We start from the raw sequence: 17,909 nt of genomic DNA, 5'->3' as shown, positions 1-17,909 counted from the left end.
TCCCTTGGCTCATCTCCCTCAGAGCTGTGCCATGAACTCAGATCTCCCCTCTCCCTGCCCGCCCGGGCCCCAGCCGAGGCCCTTCCTGACGTTACTCCCACAACAACCACTTCCTTCCCATCCCAGCACCCCAGCTCCACAACGTCCCTGCCCAGGCCCTCACTATCTCCCCGATACCCCTGTCCTGCTCCTCTCCTTCCAGCCACCGCTGTTTGTTTTGTAAAAGAACCTGGAGGCTGTTTCTCCTGGAGTGAAGCCAATGGCGGAGCTGCTGGGTGGGGGGTCACTCAGCCTCCCACTTCCACCACAGAAGTTTCCTCTTGGTGTCCACAACACCCGTGGGGTTTTGGGGTTAGAACCCAGCGTGTGGGATGTGTTTTTAGCCAGCAAGCCAGCACCAGCTGCCCCAATTGAAGCATGCCCCAAGCCCGCCATGTTTCAGGCTCAGCAGGGAGGGAAGGCCTGGCCATGGCCGCCACCTGCATTCGACAGGAAGGCAGCAGGGCAGGAGCTGGGGAAGAGGCAGGTGAGGTGTGTGGTGGGGAATTAGAGTGCTGTGGTGCCTTCCTCAGTGTCTTTCTCCCAGTGGGCACATTTCATGGTGGCAGAAGGCTCGGCCATGGTGGGGGCAGCAGCTGAGGAGAGAGGGTGGCCGAAGGAGGCTTGAGATGGAGGCACCTTTGAGGGAGAGAGCAGGAACCTGCTAGTTTTGGTGGGAACCCTCCCTCCATGTGAGCTAGCCCTGCTCTGAGGGGCTGCAGCCGCCTGGCTCCCCATGGGAAGAACAAGCAGCTCCACTGCCATCTGCCCTCCCCTTGCCCACTCCATGCTGGCTGTTCCCCCATTGTCCCACCAAGACATTTTCCTGCACCAACGCTTGGCCTTGCAATGGCCTCGAGGCAGATTTTGGGTGGAAGAGCAGACTTTTCTTCCCAGAAAATCCACCTCGAGCACATGGTGGTGGCACCAAGGCAGCCCCTGAGCATCGTGATCTTGCTGATCCCAGGTACTACCCAAGACCTCACTGTGGTGGCAGTGGCATGGCCACGCTCAGTGCCACCCCTGTGAGTGGGACAAGCAGCCTGAGACACGCCATCCCTGTGAAATCAGGAGTGTTTTGCTCTCCTGAGGGATGCTGCAGAAACCGGTGCCACGTCAGGGTGCATCCCCTGCGGGGGGGCTCAGCCTTGCCTCGTCTGTGGGCGAAACACCCTCGCACTGAACCCCCAGCCTGAGCAAAACCTTTTTTTAGCACTCCCCTATTTGCCAAGCGTACTTCCTTTCTTTTGATTCTTACCACCTACATGCAGTCTGACTGCAACGGCAAAAAAAAAAAAAAAAAAGAGAAAAAAAAAGGGGGGGGGGAAGAATTGCAACATTCAGTCGAAGGCTTTTCTGTCTAATGACGTTAAATTTATTAACCAAAACTCCAGCTGCACCAGGCTGGGATCTAATAATATTCAGGCTATGGAGACATCAAGTAGAAAGAAGCTTAAAGCCCTTTTTATTTCACAGTAAAACTGTCAGTAAATAACTGGATTGTCTTGAGACTGAGAAAATGGGGATTTATCTTCCTGAACATGAAAAGTGTGCTTATTTTTTTTTTATCAGCTTCAAAAAGCCCCAGCAACCTTGATTTTCCTTCCACACCGTTCTCAGCTGCTCTGCCAAGCCCCAAAACCACACAAATCAAGAGACAGGCTCTAAAGATATTTTTAATTAAATTAATTCCTTTTCCTTCCTTCCCCATTTCTCCCTTGTCCCCTCCTCCATCCTCTCTTTCTCTCTCCCTGTGTCCCCAGCTAATGACTTCTAAGCACTGTGACATTTCAGCACTGGCTGTCACTAACACCACACCTCCGTGCTGGTTATAAATTGGGCACAGAGACATAAAATTCCCCGCAGAAGGTCCCCGTTTGATGATATTCTCCGAGGTAAACCTCCAATAGCTCCCTGTTTTCTTTAATAACGCTAATAGGCATAGATTAATTAAACTGTTATATTACTTCCTTCTTTCTACCAGCACCAGTTGGAAATCTTATTACCTGCTCCTCTCCGCTTGCCTTTTCCCCAAGGTGGTTATATTCCAACCAGTTACCAAGGTTTCTCAGAGCCTGTAGCACAAGGTGAAATGGCAGATCCAGCATTCTCTGGATCCTGCTCCCAGCCCTTGGCTCCCAAACCCCACCGACCTCGGCAGAGCCCGGGCGGGCGTAACCGGGGTCAGGATTAAGCCCGGTTTGTCTGAAGAGGTTCTGTCTTGAAAGCAACAGCAGGGCTATTGTTGAGTCTGGATGCCCCCTCTAAAAGGGACCACAGCTGTAGGAAAGGGAATTGTATACATCCATCAACTCCTCCAGGGCCTCAGGATGTATTAGTTAAGATTGTGGGATAGCATGTCTCGGCTCCACTGAAGGGCTCCTTTGAATGACATGTTGGATATACTGTTGCACATCTGGCTGCTGTATTATTGAATTGCTCTATGGTTGCATTTTCCAGACCACGGGAATGTGTTGGTTCAGGAGTGTAGGGGGGGAAAGGATGAAGGGGACAACATGTGGGAAAATTAGAGGGATGCATCCCGCAGGGTGGGGTGGGTTTGGATGGAGCCGCGTGGTGGAGGCGGGGAGGGAGCGGGGGGAGCAGGCAATGCTTTCACACAAAATGCCGTGTTGCCATTTGAAATCCACTCCAGAGCTTCCTGCTCTAATTAAATTTGTCACCATCGTTACTATAATGCCTGCCATTCCTCCGGTGCTTTTTGTTCTCTGGGATCCCAAAACATGACAGAGGCAAGGGCAGATCCTCTGTGTTTCCTCTGCGGGAGCTTTTTCAGAGCAGAGCAGGGAAAATGCAGCTGTAGGAGCTGCTTTGGGAGCACAGCCACTCCTGGTTTGGGGACGCTGGAGTGAGGGACACTGAGCGTGAGGAGTCTGGGCAACTCTTGATGGCCTTTTCCAACCTTAATGATTCTGTAAGGTGTCTCCTGGGACTGCTGATTTGCAGGAGCTTGTGTGAGTGCCCTGGGAATGCCTGTTAAACCCAGGAGCCCTTCTTGGGCTCTCACTTGGCTCATCCTGTTCTCGGCCCCTCTGGACCCCTCTGTCCCCACTGCCACCTATGCTCTTGGCACCACGTGCGCCCGCTCGCCACTGCCAGCCTGCCATGAGATGCTGGGTACGGCTGCTCTGCGCCGCACTGGGGCAGGAGGAATTCACTAATTACTCGCAGCTCTTAATATGGCCCCTGAACGCTGCCAGAGCGGCGTGAAGGGCTCAGAGCAGGAGACACAACCTGCTCCATCGTGTCTTCTGTGTCAGCTTGCAGCGAACTGAATGCAAAAAGGCTGTCTGAGCTGAAAACAGCAGAGCCCTTGGAAATTTAAAGGTGCAGAGCACAGAAAACAAAGGCGTTTACGCTGCTGAATATTCATCCTGGCGTCTGATCCTGCCAGGAGCAAAGCCTGCACAGCTCCCGTGAAAGCTGATGGGAGGGAACCTTGGTCTCAACCTCATCTTGGGCTCCAGCCCAAATCTGAGGGGGGAGAGCAAATTAGTCCTTAATGCACATATATCTTAGACTAAAACCTGATAAGGGAACTCTCCTATGTTAATTTACCTGAGTTATTTGCTATACTGATTGCTGAAGGTACTCTGATTAGCGCATGAAATATTTCTATACCTTCGGTCTGATTAACCCATATCTGCAAAATAAATATTTGTCTCATTATAGTTATGCGATCGTGCAATCAAAGACCCTATCATAATGGGAAAGGGGATTGAGTATCCGTGTGAAAAAGGCAGGGAATGGCGACACAGAACGAGCGGGTTGGAGAGCAGGGAGATGAGGAGCAGGGGCACGGCTTCAGGGGGAGGCTCAGGGGTCCCAGCCCCCAGCTGGAGGGGTTGAAATGCCGGGGAGGGCACGATTCTGCTCCCGTTTCACCGGTGCTAATTGGGACTAATTCCGTTTGACTCAGCGGCGTTGCGCCAGTCCCGGCGAGAGGAGGGTCAGACCTTGGGAATCACAGGGGTGAGTCCCAGCAGGCTCCCAGCCTCCAGCTTTTTTGAAACAGAAGCAGGGAGTTCCCGGCAGCGCGGTGCGTGTGCCAGTCTCCCAGACGAGCTCTTAAAATAGCCCAGCGCACCAGGCTGTGGCACCGGGGGAGAGCGCGGAGGATGAAGTGTTCCGTCTTCCTGGCCCAGATCCGGGGAGAGGAGGGGTTGGCAGCTCCCTGCCCAAGGCAAAGGTGCTTTACGGTGCCATTTGGGGACGAGGGCACTTGTCACCCTTCAACCAGGTGGCAGGGAGCAAAGGAGTCGCCAGCCAGCGCTGCCGGCTCTGCTGAGCATGCTGGACATCCTCCCTCAGCCATGGGAGCTGTAAGTCATCTGGAGGAGAGGATCCCCCCTCTGCTGTTACAGGGCTGTTTTGCATATGCTCCGTAAGGAAAAGAGGAGTTTTATTGTGGCTGTGCAGAAGAGCTAAGTCAAGAGGTTGCTTTATGGCTCGTGGATCCCAGCGTGGAGAGGCAGGCGTCCCAGATGCAGCATATAGCAAAGGCTGGCAGTGGCGTAGAGCACTGCTGCAGCGCAGAGCAGGGCTCAGAGAAAGAGCTGAAGTCATTTTTCTTCTAAGGGCAGGGGGTAGTGGGGAGGAAATATGAAGGCAGCCCTGTTGCTAAGGAAATCTGCTCTTTGTATGGTCGTACATTTAGGTAATGCTAATGAAAGGCCATATAGTAGCGAGGTGCGGATGTCAGCACTGTGCACTCCTGGATATTTGATTACCATTTCTTTGACTTTGCCTCCTCTAACAGAAATACCTGAGTGCATGGATATCAGGAAAACAAAATCCCCCTTCTCCTCTGCCAAGAGCCCGGTGTTACCCAGAGAAACGAAAAGCCTTACCAAAATATGACACTCCATAATGAATGTGTGTTTTTTTCCCCCCGCACACACCCTGGAGAGGAGGAGAGCAAACATGTGATGAGAACAGAAATAGTCACATCACTTAATGCATTGCTGGACAGTACCCAGCCGGCACAGCGATGAACCTGGCGTGAGACCCGAGAGCAGCAAAGCAGCATAGCATCCCATTTAATGGCTGAAGGCCCACAGATGTTTTAAACCTTGAGACTGCATCTCTCAGAGGTTTCCCTTTCGACTCCAGCATCACTGGGCAGCTCTTGGAAGCAAAGGCTGGGGATGCTGTCTGCAGGCACCCAGCACATCTGCGGATTAGCTGGTGTGTGCATGTGTGTGTGGCATCCGAGCCCAGATCCGGTGATCTGGCTTAGGAAGCACGAGAGGACCCTGCAGAGCACGAGCACCGTGCCCTGCTCTCAAGCGTGGCTGGAAGAATGAGTCAGCCCTTTTCCTTCTCATGGGGGTCGAGTGGCTGTCCCTGTCTGAGTGTCACTAATGAAAGCACCCAGGAATGGAAGGGCTCTGTGCTTGCATGGCGTGCTTGCAACAGTCTTAAAGACCAGCTGCTCTGCGTGAGACTTCCAGAGAGCGAGAGCGCTTGAATGAAGCCCTTATATCTCTCTCTCTCTTTTTCTTTCTTGTTTTTTTTTTTTTTTTTTTTTTTTTTTTTTTTTTTTGCCACACAGTGCAGCGTGGGCTCTGTTCCTCCTCGCCTTTTGCTCTTGCTCCCTGGGGCAGCCCGCTGTGTCTCAGAGGCATGAGGAGTGAGTCCTCCTGGGAGTCCTCCAGTTGGTGTGAGGAATGGCCCCTCAGGGGATAAATCCACCCGGGGCCCGAGGTGGCAGAGGTGTCCTGAGCCTCTCTTCTGGATGACAGCAATGCCTGGGATGGAGATTTGGAGGTTTGCACGCCTTCACTCCCTCCCTGCCAGCACCTGCCCCTCCCTTTCGCCGTTGTGCAACATCCCAAGGGCAATTACAGCAATGCTTACGTGGAGGAGTGATGTTGGGAAAGTATTTAGTCATTTTAACTGTTCTGCTGGTGGCTCCCCTCCCTTAAGGTGGTTCCTATTTATTCTTTTCCCTCTCCCAGCAATTCCTCACAAGTCTCACTGCACCCTGAGGCCCAGCGACCCTTTTGGTGTGTCCTTGGGTACTGAGGGCTCCTCTTGGCAAGGAGCAGTGGAAATGCCACGTTCCCATCCGATAATACTTTTCCTTTTCCTTTCCTCATCCCTCCCCTGCTTACTGCAGTGATTTTAAAGCTTCCGCCCCTTGACAGTGATGCAGGAGGCGAGGCGGGGGGGATGATTTTGTGAGCAGAAGCAAGAGGCAAGAGCCTGAAGAGCTTCTCCTGCTCTCAGAGGCTTCTGGACGCTTCTGTGTCTCCATCCCTGGAGCGATTTTCCCTGGGCCCAGTGTAAACAAGGCAATCCATTATGGCAGTTTGAGCGTTACTCCACAAACACGCTGCTGGTCCCTGCCCCCACCACGGGCTCTCTCTGCTCCTGCTCCTCCTGAGCTGTGCAGGGAGCCTTGGTGGGGCACTGGGCTTATCCGTGTGTGTGCCTTGGTGTGCCACTGGGGTTATCCATGTGGGTGCCTTGGTGTGCCACTGGGGTTATCCAGATGCTCATCCACATGTGGGAGCAGCCTCTGAGCATCCAGGGGTGACCAAGGCTCCATCAGGAGCTGGAGTTGAGCCTGGGCAGCCCCAATGCAAAATTGGGGAGTGTTCAGAGGAGTTCAGGGACACTGATGCGCTCCCAGGGAGGAACGTGGAAGAGTCATGGGTATTGTTTATCCTACCAAGAGAGTGAGAAGAAGATCCCACAGTAAAAGGAGATAAGCTCACGTGCGCACAAGAGCAACACTAAAAAATACATGATTAAGGTTACAAAGTCAGGCACGGAGCGTGTAAGAAATCCTGGAATTAAGGACATCTGAGCAGCTTATGGCCGTGGAATGCCGTGCATTCATTAGGGGACAGCCTTAACTCTGGTCTCAAGGTGTTTCCTCTGCAGTGTCTCTGCCTCAGGGAGTGTGTGGGATGGATGGAGCCTGGTTAGCAGCAGCTCAGTGCCCAGTTTGTGACTGTCCCCCCAGTATTCTGTCTGCAGCCCCAGTGCCTCGTTTGCTGTGCATTGTGCAAATCCTGCTTGGGGGTTGAAATTGTTCCTCCTGGACTTCCTATAATGCTAAGCCTGCTCTTGCCTCTGTCTTTCCCTTCCTTCCCTCTGTCCCACCTCCATGCTGCTCGGTGGCTAGCAAGGGGGAATACCAGCATCTCCCCCACCAATAACCCTTTTGGGGTCTGGCTTTGCCCTGGGACCCTGGAGCAGGAAGGAATACACTCTGCAGCTCCAGGAGGGCTGATGAGAGTGCAGCCCACATGCTTCACACTGCCAGCATTTGATTTTCCATCTGTTTTTTGTTTTGGTTTAGTTAGAGGCAGAGAGGAGAGGTGGGTTTTGGTGTGAACCTCTCGTCTGTCTGCATGCAGTGTGTGGGACAAAGGCAGTTTAGCACGGAAAGCCCCAGAAGCACCCCAAGGAGTGGGCTGGGGGACTTAAAAGACAGAGTTTCTCCTGAAGCTGTGGGAAAAGTGTATATTTAGGACAAGCAGCCTTGCAGCCTGCTGTATGCATTCACTGTCTGAGAGCAGAGCCAGCCAGAGCCTGGAGGGGACAGATGGAGGAATTAAGGACATCTCAGCTGGGCAGCAGGACCAAGGGATGCTTGCAGGGGAGCTGGCTCCCACACCTGAACCACTTTGGAGACAAGGCTGGGAGTTACCAGAGCTTTTCTTAGCAAGAGAGCCCTCCACCGGAATAATGTGTTGTGGACATAAAAGGAGATCTGGAGAGGGAATATTTTCACTCTGGAAGCTGCTAAGGAACTTGCATTTAGCTGCTAGCAATCTGTTTCAAACTGAGTTCCTGTCCCAGGAAAGAGAAAGCAGAGCAGTCTCGCTGTGTGGACCGACTGTAAATTCTTTTCTGGCTTTGCTGGGGAAAAACAATGTGCTCTCAGTGAAAACCTCACAGAAATCCAGGACGTGGGTATTTTGTAAGTCAGCCCTTTGGAGAGAGCAGCTAAGGAGACCAGTCAAATAGATTCCCATGACTTTTATTTACTGGCAAGTCAGTGGAGTGGCTGGAGAAGGACGGAGATGCTGCTGCCCTCACAGAGACGGGCAGGTCACAGTGACACACGCATGACCACTGGAGAGAGGCTGGGAAAGCATTCCTGAGAGAAGAGGTTTGAAAGGGATGTGTCTAGCAGAGCACAGAACTCAAAAAGTCATGGTGAAACTTTGCATTTAGATGCCTGCAGCAGCAGCCCGGGAAGCTTTCCACGAGGACCGACACATTTCCTGCCTCACGGCATTTACTTAGGAAGAATTCATAAATATACCCACCACTACTAACCATCCTTTTCTGCTGGGAATTGCCATTAGCAGCTAAATTCAGTGCTTTACATATAAAAAGCATTGAGACTTAATTCTGTGCAATGCTTTCTTCAAAGTCTTTGTAGGAGAGACAGCTCCAAGCTGGATTTGGGCTGAGTTGCAGCGAGGTGTTGGGGAGCAGGGATTCTCTCGGTGCAGGATGTGTGGTGGCAGCACCCAGGAGGTGCACGTGGTGCAAGATGAGATGTCATGAGGGATGGGGTGTATGACCCTGAGGGGGACCTGTCAGACCTGTGAGTTGCTGCACATGGAAGCAGCTTCCATCAAACGTGCACCAACGACACCCACTGGGAGACCGAAAATGGACAGATTTTCCTGGATTTATCAAGAATCCTGGCATCACAGAATGGTTTGGGTTGGAAAGGGGTTTAAAGATCATCTCATTCACCCACCCTGCCATGGGCAAGGACACCTTCCACTACCCCTGGTGGCTCCATGCCTCATTCAGCTTGGACACTTCCAGGGATGTGGCAGCCACAGCTGCTCTGGGCAACCTGTGCCAGGGCCTCACCACCCTCACAGGGAAGAATTCCTTCCTAATATCTAATCTAACCCTGCCCTCTGGCAGTTAAGAAGCACGAGAAGCACATCCCTGGCTCTAATTATCCCATCACATTGCAAATCCCTGCTGCAGCACCGGGGGCTGTGTGAGATGTTCAGCCTTTTGCATGGGGAGGGAGATTCCTGTTCCCTCAGCCGCTTTCACAGCAGGAGCTGGACTTTCCCAGCCAAGGTTGTACCCCTGCTGAAAGGAGCCTGGAGGGAAGGTCCCCATGGAGCTGCTGGTTTGGAAGGGAGATGCAGTCTCATGCTCTGCTCTGCGGAGGAGTTAGCAAACACAGGGAATTAGGGTGGGATTTCAGTGGAAGCAGATTATCCCGTTTCTCTCCGAGCACATTTCTGCCTCTGAATCAGCACATGACAGGCAGGGCAGCCGGGGCAGCCAGCAGGGCAGCTCCCATGCATGCCAGAGGGGCCTGAGCCTGGGTCAGGGAGGGTTCCCTGTGTTCCCAGCGTGGCTGGAGCAGGAGCTGGGATGGCAGGAGAGGGATGGAGGGGGAGCAGACGGCGGGCACGGAGCTGGAGGGGCGGCACAAAGCGCTGTCAGAACAGCAGGGACTCGGTGGCTGCAAATGGAGATGGAAAGGGCTGGAGAGGAAAGGACTCAGCACAGCTGGTCCCCTTCGGCTTTGATCTTGAAAGCACAGGGGTGTTGGCCACCAAGCAGGAGAGGGGAAGAAGGGAGATGACTCATAAAAATATTGGTGTTTCCATGAAGATGCTGTTACCTGAGGACAGGAAGGAGGAGGGACCTTCCCTGCAAATGTGGAGGGAGCTGGAGGAAAAAGTCCCCCTTGTGTAGAAATTTCCAGCCTGCTTAGGAACACGGGGCTGTTTGCTCTGGAGCCAGCGGCTTGGTTGTTTGCTGGGAATTGCTGGTTTTGTGCAGAGCAGAAGGTGGTTTGTGCGCTTGTTGCTTCAGGGCCCAAAAAAAAAGAAAAATAAAGGAAGAGCTGGTTTTCTTGGAGGCCTGCGTGGTGGGGATGTATTTGGAAGAAGAAAGAGAGCTCTCCTTCCTGCTGCTGGGTGAAGGGGGATGACCCCACCCTGGGTAGCTGGGGAGAAGTCAAACACTCCCCAGGAGCTTCAGTCAGAGACTCTGGCCACAGGAGGGCTGAGGTTTGATCTTCCTGGCCACCACAGGGATTGTGCTGGGGACAGGGTTGTAGTGTACTCACAGGCACGTAGATTTGCTCCATGTATCCATCCCTTCCACTAACAAGTGACAGAGGTGGCCTGTCCTGCACAGGAGGACACGAGAAGGACGGACGGACCCAGGTGATGCCAGCTCTGTACCAAAGCAAGCCCAAACTTTCTCTGCCCCCTCCGTGAGCCCTTGGGGGATTCCAGCTCACAGAAGCCATACATACAGCGTTGGACCAGCTGTAATTTTTATCCTGGAGGCAAAAATCACTGGAAATAATGCTTCATCACTCTGAAGGTCCTGACACCACCCTTAACCACCACATCACGAACCTCCTGTCGCAATTGTGATCTGCGTATGTGTCAAATCTTGCCTCGCAGATAAAAGCTGCTCCGCAGGCACCTTTTGTACTAAAATACGGAGCCTTTAAAATGTGAAAGAAACAACAAAATGTAGGACGCCACACAAAGCTGACCCACTGGGGACTGGGGGGGGGGAGAAAAACCCGCAAGAAGGAGGGCTTGACACACAAAAATTGTTTTGTTAACAAAGCATCATTGTTCCACTCTGAATCGGTTTGACTGGAGTGGTAGAAACACCCCATCTGGAGACAGATGGAGAGTTTTCTGGCTAAAGAGACGGGAGGAGGGCCGGCTGACAGCCCAGCAGATAGCATTGTCTGCTGCTACCTTGGCAATGGAGAGGAGAAAGGGCGGGTGGCAGATGAGGCGTCCCCTGTGCCACCTGCCCAGCACGCTGCATCCCTCTGCACTGGGAGGTGTGTGCCCAGGCTGGCTGCTCACACCTCAGGGTAATCCTCCCTCGTCTTTTGGGGCTGGTTGGGTGATCATGGGGACCAGCCCAAGTCGCCTGTGGTGCCACAATGGATGCAAACACCTGGGAACCCCGTGCACTGAACAGCAGGATGAGACACAGACTTTCCTGTCACCCTCACACTCCTGCCTGTGCCACGTCCCTCTGGACCAGCTCAGCACTGCTCGGATCAGGTGGGACCATGCCAGAGCAGGGCATGCAGAGGATAAACCCAGCAAGCCAGGCAGGGAAGCCAAAATTGAGCCCAGCTCTGCAAGCCCATGGGAACACTCTGGATGTGTCTGGGGACACCAGGACACCCCTTGCCACCACCACGCTGCTGCATCTGCAGCCCTGAGGCTCAAAGATCAAATCCACCTTTCCCTTTAATTCTTCCATGTTTTTTTTGCACGTTGTATCAAAGCTGTGCTGGTCCACTCTGCAAGGGTGACCACCTGCCCACAGCCAGTGGCCAAGCTGGGCTGCTCATCTGGCTCCCCAAAAAGCCGTGGTGCATTTGAATAGATTTCCACCGCACAACTGTAAAGGCCCCAGTGGGTTTGAATAGGAGCCCCATGAGGTATTATCTCAGGGTGCTCTTGGTGAGATGGTCCTGCTCCACTTGTGTGATGTGCCAGGCTTTGCTGTGGTGTGGGTTTAGCAGCTCTGGGGCACCAAGGTGCAAATCTCATCCCAGAGTGAGTGTGGAAGGCTTACTCCTGCTCTTGCATGGGTTTTGCCACTAACTTCCAGGATAACAGGGTTTGGGATGATGCTGAGTGGAAATCAGCATTGGCCAGAGGTGCAGGGAGTGAAACTGGTGGGAGCAGCAAGAGTTGATGCAGTGCCAAAATGCCCAGGAGTGGGTCATATGTGAGGTACTCGGGTTGGCCCAGCAGGCCTGCAGGACGCCTGAGGGTTCTTGGAATTGTCCTGGCCGCCTTGCTGAGGTTGGGAATGAGCGAGGAGAAATCTGCATCGAATGCCCAAGGCCTTTGAGCTACAGCAAGGCTAAACGTGAGGTGTTTCATGGCATCAGTGTCTGCTCTGCTCCTGAGAGCTCACCAGCAGCCCCTGCTCCCTCTGCTGCCTTCCATGCCTGATGGGAAACTCCAGGGTGGGTAATGCTCCTGCCAGAGCTTTGAGGGATGGTATCCTGCCCACCCTATCTGAATTCCTGATGACTTGCTAATTGCTTGACACACTCTACTTGCAATGCAAGAGACAGGCTCACGTCATCCTCTGTGGTTTGCCAGGGGAGAGTGTGAACCTCTTTTTGACTTGCCTTGAAATAGATGAAAAAGAATAGAGCTCGATATGATTAATGTGAAAACTTCAGCTTGGTTTCCTGCCTTGGCATCTGGGCTTTGGTCTTCTTAGCATCCCCGTGCCTTGTTTTTTGAGGAATGGCTGCACGTGGGAGCATCTGGGAGCTGATGGTGCTGGCTGTGCTGTGGTGGTCTGGGGGCTCCTCTGCAAGCTCTGTCCATAATCCCCAGCTGCTGGAGACATTCCAGGTTTGTGCAGCAGTCACGGAAGGATTCAGGTGGTTGCCTCGAGGCACTGCTGAGATAATACCTCACGGGGCTCCTATTCAAACCCACTGGGGCCTTTACAGTTGTGCGGTGGAAATCTATTCAAATGCACCACGGCTTTTTGGGGAGCCAGATGAGCAGCCCAGCTTGGCCGCTGGCTGTGGGCAGGTGGTCACCCTTGCAGAGTGGGCCAGCACAGCTTTGATACACCGTGCAAAAAAAGGTAGAAGAATTAAAGGAAAAGGTGGATTTGATCTTTGAGTGTTCCCATGGGCTTGCAGAGCTGGGCTCAATTTTGGCTTCCCTGCCTGGCTTGCTGGGTTTATCCTCTGCATGCCCTGCTCTGGCATGGTCCCACCTGATCCGAGCAGTGCTGAGCTGGTCCAGAGGGACGTGGCACAGGCAGGAGTGTGAGGGTGACAGGAAAGTCTGTGTCTCATCCTGCTGTTCAGTGCACGGGGTTCCCAGGTGTTTGCATCCATTGTGGCACCACAGGCGACTTTGGGATGAAGTGGCCTCAGGGGGGAGAAGTGAATGGGGTCATGGAATGCAAGAGGGAGTAGAACAGGATGGATCTGTTCACCTGAGCTCTGCTCGTGTGTTGCGGTTGTCCCAGAGGGAACAGACCTGCACTTGTGAGAAGTGAAATGCTTGGACAGCCATTCCCTGCTTTTGCAGCCATTTGCCTTCCCTGGTCTGCTGAGGACACCATTCCTACAGCTCCAAAAACACATCCTTTTGCAGTCTGGGATTTTGGCCCTGCTGCTGCACCAGCTGCACCGTGCTGGCAGGAGGGGAGAGGAGAGGAGAGGGAAGGTGAGGCAGGGCGGGCAGCTCGCTCTGTGCCGGCTGCTGTCACTGCACAGCGCCCTTGATGTGGCCGTGGGTGCCAGGACCCAGCCGGGGCATGGACCCCACCTGCCCTGGAAGGAGGAGACGGGGTCTGGATTGACCCTGATGCATCAAAGCACCCAGGAGTGAGGTGTGACCCTGCCTGGCAGCGGGTCGGGGTGCTGTTCCCTTTGCCCTGCCGCTGGGAAAGCAGAGTGCATCCCTGTGGAAGTGCCATCCACCCCATCCCGCTGCTGTGCGCAGCCTGCAATCCTTCACCTTGCTTTTCCCCTGCGCACAGAGGGGAGGCAAATTCGCATGCGAGCTCTCCCGGGAAGCGGAGGGGATGGGTTCACCTTGCTGGGAGGCGAGGGAGTCAGAGGGAAAGAGGTGCTGGAAGGAGTGCAGAGCGGATTTAATCCGCAGCGACTCGGCTGTCGCCGGTGCCCGGTGCGAGGGCGCCCGGGGAGCTCCGGGTGCATTGGGGCGATGCTGTGCTGCTCTCTCTGTGCCTCCCAAACGCCTCCTGCGCCGGGCTCTGTGAATCAGCATTTCTGCAGTCGGAACAAGGCAGCGGGGAAAGGCAGGAGGATGTCAGGGCACAGGGGAGGAGGATGGCGGGGGGGAACTCATTAAAAAGGGGCAGCCTGTGAGTCGGGGGTGGTCTCATGGCGCGGCTCCGCAATCTGCTCCCTCCAGGTTTTGGCTCGTCACCGCCGTGCCCCCCTCGTGCTGCTCGGTGCCGAGGTAAACAAGCGCTGGGAGCGATGCCTCCCCTTCCCGCCCGGGGAATGTGACAAGCTGGCACTGGGAGAAGGCATGAAAGCGATGTGATCCTCCGTAGCTCCCGAGCCGGGGAACCTGGGGAGATCCAGTTACAGCAGCGGGGTTAGAACAAAAGAGATTTGCCTCCGGGATCAATTCCTCTCCATTTTCCGGGCTGTGCACGTGTGTGTGTGTGCCTGGAACGGCCCGGCTGAGCACCAGGGCTCTGACGCTCCGGAATGCTGCTTTTTCCCAAAACAGGGAGAGCAGGGTAATCCCCTGGGACAGGCCTAGAAATAGCAAGGCCAGGCCAGGCTTTGCAATGCTTGGAAATCAGGAGCCAAGCTGGGCAGCTGGCGGCTGCTGGAGCTCCAGCCTTTGCTCTGCCAAGGGCTGAGCTCTGGGTTGGGATGTGAAACCACCCCATGGTTTGCTCCCAAGGCATTTCCAGGTGATTACTCCTCCCCTCCATCATAAGATTGGCCAGCGAGCAAAACCCCAATCCCTCAAAAGCCTCTTCTGCCCCATAATGGCCGTGCCAACACCGCATTATCCGAGATGCCTTTAACCCACGGCCGTGGTGGGGCTGGGGGAATCATGAGCCTTTCACGTGTGCTGCAGAACCAGCCCAAGGAATCAGCAGGATCCTGCACCCTGGGATGCTTGTCGCTCGTTTGGGGGGGGTTGGGTGGCTTATTTGGGGGTGGGGATTTTTTGGCACATTGCCTTCTCCCAAATGCCACCGGGGATGAGCCATGGAGAGCACAGATGTGCATCCCGAGCATACCACAACAAGGTTCCTGATTTAAGGACTGTGATTAACCTCTTTGCGACAGTTGCTAACCAGGTGCAGGATTGTAACGGGAAGAGGAGAAAGCTCAGTGCAAACAGCCACTTTTCCTCCGTCACCTGGAAATGCACACGGATGCCATTTCCTGCCTGGAAATCAGGCAGATTTTAGGGTTTATAATGGGTGCAGGGACACCCTGTTTGTGTCAGTATTGACCTGTAGCTGCTCCCCAGAGCCTGTCTCCTCCTTTCCAGAGCCTGTCTTCTCCTTTCCTGCTTGGAATCCCACAAACAAGGCATCGGTGGAGTGTGAATCCAGCACTGGGCATGCTGGTGTTTGGAACCATGGGCCACTTGGGGTTATGCATGCAGGGTTGCTAACAGGAAACCGGGCAGAAAATCACCCTGCATTTGCCCACTTGATTTTCCAGATACCCTTTGGAAAGCTGAGTGTCCAGAGGAGAAGTGGTATTTCACAATTAGGCATGAAAAGGGGAACCACTGCAGCCTGTGTTTTGCAGGCAAGAGTTAAACCAGGAGCTGCCAAAGTTGCTCATTTTCAGGAAATCTGGTATCCGTGGGATTCAGGGCTCCTCTGGCCAGGACTACAAAAGCTGGAGAGGGACTCTTTCCAAGGGCATGGAGTGACAGGACAAGGGGGACTGGCTTCACATCGACACTGGGCAGGGATAGATTGGATATAAGAGAGAAAATCTTCCCTGTGAGGGTGGTAAGGCACTGGCACAGAGAAACTGTGAATGCCCCATCCCTGGACATGTCCAAGGCCAGGTTAGAAGGGGCTTGGAGCAACCTGGGGTAGTGGAAGGTGTCCCAGTCCATGGCAGGGGATTGGAACAAGATGGGCTTTAAGGTCCCTTCCAACCCAAACCATTCTGGGATTCCATGACTGCCGTTGGCCTCCCAGGTCTGGGTTTCATGTTTACACTCATAAATGCTGTGTCTCATCCCAAATACCCCTCTGGCACCATGGTGGGTTTCAGATCAGCTTTTGAACTCCCTGTGCTGTGCTGTGTGTTCATGCATGGATCACTTTCTGCACTGTGTTTTTTGGAGAGCCACACTCTTACTGCTTTTCCAGCCCCTGGCTGGATGGTTTTAGGATGCCCTCATTGTACCTCCTCCCCTTTCCCTCTGCCCCTCTCTCAACTGCAAATCCCTGTGTTTCTTCCCAAAGAAGAGGCTGCAGTCTGTGTTTCACACTGGGCCTCCAAACACTTTGCAGAGTTAAGAGCTGTTCCATGAGGGAGCAGCAGGGAGAGAGAAAGATGGGGGCCCTGGCAAGAGGGCACCCCCCAAAGTAGGTGTGTAGAATATAGGTTTGGGAAATCTGAAGAGTCAGAAAAATTTATTAAAAACAATTAATAGCTACTCCAACCAAGGATTTAACCTGAAACCAAAACCTGAGGGAGGAAGGAAATGAAGTGGTGTACAATTGTTATTTTATTGCTTAATTTTTTATTATTTTTTTTAATGTGATATGCTAAATGCAAATAAGCATTTGTACCAAGCAGGAGAGGGAGGGGATGGAAGACATGCCGGGAAAAGTGAGTGGGATCTAGGTTTTGCATCGTTCACTGAATTACTGGCAGGTCTTTTGTAACATCTGTTAAAAATAAAACAAACATTCATTTCCATTTCTCGCTGCCTGAGATGGCTCCTGCAAAAAAATTTCAACCTGTCCAGGAATTCGTCTTGAAAGTTGCCCTCCCTCTCCTCACGCCTCCTCCAGGGGAGATTTCCTTCCTGGACTTCCCAGGGGCTCCATTAGCCCCACATTAAAGCCTTTCTACTTTGCTCTAAAACTCTCCATCGGAGTAAAAGGAATTCTAATAAACCACTGGGAAGACTCTGCTATTCACTCTTTCCATGGAAACACGGCGCTGCCTTGGAGCAGAGCTCCTCTCGATGGAGCCTGGGTCACGGCAGGAGGAGACCGAGGAGGGATGCAGAGATGGTTTCCATTATAAGAGACCTTTTGAGAGAAATAATCGCTGCTCTCCCACCAAGGAAAGCCTTGGAGATGTCAGGGGCCTCAGCACGATGAAGGAGCGGGGCCAGCCCCAGAGGGGGTGGTGGTGGTGGGGAGTGGGATCTGCTGGGCACTGAGAAACTCATTAAAACATCTGATTAGTGGGAATTAAGGCACCCAGGAGTGAGTCTCCCTCTCAGCAGAGATGGGTGCAGGAGGGTGGATGGACCTGTGATGCAGGAAGAGGCTGCACAAGGGGGCTCAAGGCTGGGGATGTGGGGTACAGGGAGGGCACGGGGTCATGGGAGGACAGTGGTGGCTCCACACCCACGGCTGTGCTGCACAGACCAGACATCACACCACAAAAATACATTTTTCAAGGCCAAAAAAAGCCTGTTTGCTCTGGGAGGGGATTTCTGGCCGTTCCCTGGGTCCCAGACGGGAGCTGGACAAGGAGGTCAGTGGATGGATCCCTACCTGAAGCCACTGTGATATAATTAATTTCCAGCCTCCTCGCAGGCACAGTCATCCCGAGCGTTGCTGTTCTGACACCGTGCTGCAAGATGAAGGATTTTCTTTTTTTTTTTTTTTTTTTTTTTTTTTTAAGCGTGAGGAAGCTCGTTAGAAATAGCCCGAAGGGCAAAGTTAGGAAATGAAAATCCATCGGATCCGCTCGGAGCCGATGCACGGAGCTCGATGAGAGCTGGGGCAGGGCTGCTGCTCCTGCCTGCGAGGAGCCACCACACGCGTGGGGTGTGTGGCACCTGGGCAGGGGACAAAATCCATCCATTGGGATTGGGACTGAGGGAAAATCTGCCAGGCAGAGGGATGAAAGAAAGATGAATGAAAAAGAGCCAGCTTAGAGCATCCTGTGTAGGTGCTGGGGAGGTCCTTGGACCCTGGGTTGGCCACTCATGTCAGGGCTGGTGGGAAAAGCTCAGTTTTCTCAGGATGCCTTATCATTTAGGTCAAAGTGGTGAGACACCGAGGGAGCCAGAGTGCCTTTGTTTTAGCAGCTCCAGAAATAACATTGCTGTGAGTCATTATTTTTCAGCCTCTCCAGGGCAGGAGGTGTGGGGTTA

At 53.4% G+C, this 17,909-nt stretch overlaps 1 protein-coding gene across 4 annotated transcripts in view; it reads left to right on the top strand.

The window, feature by feature from the left end:
* The window catches only part of RAI1 (retinoic acid induced 1), a 75,015-nt gene that overhangs the window by 14,918 nt on the left and 42,188 nt on the right, over positions 1–17,909 (top strand). Inside the window, exon 2 of one of the 4 annotated variants that reach the window (XM_063171654.1) lies at positions 17,795–17,862. The exons of the other annotated variants lie outside the window; for them this stretch is intronic. The gene's annotated coding sequence lies outside the window, so the exon portion shown is untranslated. The remainder of the gene's footprint in view (positions 1–17,794; positions 17,863–17,909) is intronic. 4 annotated transcript variants of the gene reach the window in all.

Source organism: Melospiza melodia, chromosome 18 (assembly GCF_035770615.1).
Source record: "Melospiza melodia melodia isolate bMelMel2 chromosome 18, bMelMel2.pri, whole genome shotgun sequence".
NCBI classification, from domain to species: domain Eukaryota; kingdom Metazoa; phylum Chordata; class Aves; order Passeriformes; family Passerellidae; genus Melospiza; species Melospiza melodia.
This window is presented reverse-complemented; position numbering and strand designations above follow the sequence as displayed.